Raw genomic sequence first — 2,500 nt, forward strand, 5'->3', positions numbered from 1 at the left:
TATATATATATATATATATATATATATATATATATATATATATATATATATATATATATATATATATAAATGACTGATTAGTTGGCGTATGCAAATTACAGACTTATTTGCAGTCCTTAATGAAAAGCTCTTTTAACATTCAACACATTCTGGGAAATTGTAGTAAAACCGTAGGTAAATACTGTTTTTAAAAGCAGGAAATGTGCACGGCAGTTAAAGAAATGAAGAATTTGAAAAGGTGAAATTAAATTCTAAAAGTCGTATGTCAGCGTGCAAGCGCTTAGCGTCTAATACCTTGGCCTTGAGTCCGCTCTTGCTTGCGTGCATTTACAGGAAAAAGATAGAAAATATTTTCATTGTTATTTTAGATTATACTGGAATTATAACAGCGCGGGCTCTTTGCTCGTGGAACAGCCGTCAGTGGAACAGAAAATGTCTTCCGGGTTTATTCGCTAGGAGTTGCAAGATGGGCGAGTGGTCACAGTGACGTCATGTTGATTCTGGTTGTTGATTGGCTAATGCCTTCTTCCCTCAGAAAGCATGGCAGATATGAGTTAGGATTTTGATTTATACTCTTTTTATTGCTGTTTTTATAAATATTGCCATATTTAAACAAATAATAATACTGTTGACACGTTTTGTATAAATTTTATTGATGAAATAAATGTCCATGAAGTTAATGCATTATGTGTGTATATAGATATACAGTGTATATATATATGTATATATATATGTGTCCATACATGTATATATAGCATGCATATTTATATACATATATATATATATATAATATATATATATATATATATATATATATATATATATATATATATATATATATATATATATATGTATATAATATTAAATATAATCCTTTTTCTTACCTTCTACAGGCACGATTGTCCTTTCCTGGGACGGGACTGACGTGGAAACCAAAAGTAAGTGTAATTATTTGTTCAGTATTGGCAGCTCCGTCGCCAACTCTCGGTCAGCGAGACTGAATAAACCTCGGTATCTGGATATGAAATGTTCGCGTAATATTAGTTTCGATATCATATTACTTCGTAGAATTTCCTAGAACACCCTCCAGCTCAGATACTTTTCTTGCGCCGTTAGATAACGCGACGTTCCGGAAAATATTTATTATATATTGATTCTAGAAGGTAATTTGCTGTGACAGAAAGTTGTTTTGGCAGTGTTTGCAAGAACGAGTAAATGGATGTTTTCTTCTCGGTAGGAAAAATGTTTTCCTTGTGGAACTACTTCATTGTTTTAGTGGAAAATGTTTTGACGACGTGTGCAGTAACGAGAGAATGGGTGTTTTCTCCTCGGAAGGAAAAATGTTTTCCTTGCTTGTGGAACTGCTTCATTGTTTTAATGGAAAACTGTTTTGACGACGTGTGCAGTAATGAGAGAATGGGTGTTTTCTCCTCGGTAGGAAAAATGTTTTCCTTGTAGAACTGCTTCATTGTTTTAGTGGAAAACTGTTTTGACGATGTGTGCAAAAACGAGAGAATGGGTGTTTTACACCTCAATACGAAAAATGTCTTCCTTACAGAAACTTACTGTTTGCTTTAGGGGAAAAAATGTGTTGACAGATGTATAAATATCAGAAAATGGAGGTTTTCTCCTCAATAGGAAAGATTTATTTTTCTCTGTACAACTGCATTCGAGGATCATTTTACGTATAATTGTTGATGATAAAAGTGACAGGTCTTTTAGAATTGTTAGCTTATCTCTTCGTTCTTTATATTGTATCGTTTCTAAGCATCCTTTGTCCGTCTTCGGATTCTTCTCTCTCTCTCTCTCTCTCTCTCTCTCTCTCTCTCTCTCTATATATATATATATATATATATATATATATATATATACATATATATATATACACAAATATATATGTATATATATGCATATATATACTGTAAGTATATATATTTGTATATATGTATATATTTATATTAATGTATTTATATATATATATTTATACATATATACACACACGTATGTATAAATAAAGACAAAGTCACGAAGGAAAGAGAAAGACAAATATATTCATGTATAGTTATATGCATATATCACACACACACACATACATATATATATATATATATATATATATATATATATATATATATATATATATATATATATATATATATATATATATTAACGAAGTTAGGGTGGGTTCTATCAATCCAACAAACAGCAATTTAGTGCGAGGAGAAGGACACTTCTTTATTCCTTTCTAGGTGCTTTATTTAGCTACTGACGTTTCAAGACGTTCAGTCCCATTTTCAAAGCTATATAATAAAAGAAACATATATTAAAAAAAACAGACTCGGAATAACATAACATAAAATTATAACATAAAAGTATCAGTATATTAAAAGGAAGAGTGTTTGTTAAATGAAAAGACAAAGTCACGAAGGAAAGAGAAAGACAAGTTGTTTAATAAAAAGTGATTCTAAAATTTTGTCGTTGGGAGTTCGGCCTTGATTTA

The 2,500-nt window shown here is 30.4% G+C and overlaps 1 long non-coding RNA gene across 1 annotated transcript in view; it reads left to right on the forward strand.

Annotated features, from left to right (window-relative positions):
* Window positions 1-2,500, forward strand: part of LOC136833234 (uncharacterized) — a 793,699-nt gene that overhangs the window by 87,514 nt on the left and 703,685 nt on the right. The window contains exon 2 of the long non-coding RNA XR_010851385.1: window positions 894-938. This is a non-coding gene — a long non-coding RNA (uncharacterized lncRNA). The remainder of the gene's footprint in view (window positions 1-893; window positions 939-2,500) is intronic.

The sequence above is a fragment of the Macrobrachium rosenbergii genome, chromosome 51 (assembly GCF_040412425.1).
Source record: "Macrobrachium rosenbergii isolate ZJJX-2024 chromosome 51, ASM4041242v1, whole genome shotgun sequence".
Lineage (NCBI taxonomy): Eukaryota > Metazoa > Arthropoda > Malacostraca > Decapoda > Palaemonidae > Macrobrachium > Macrobrachium rosenbergii.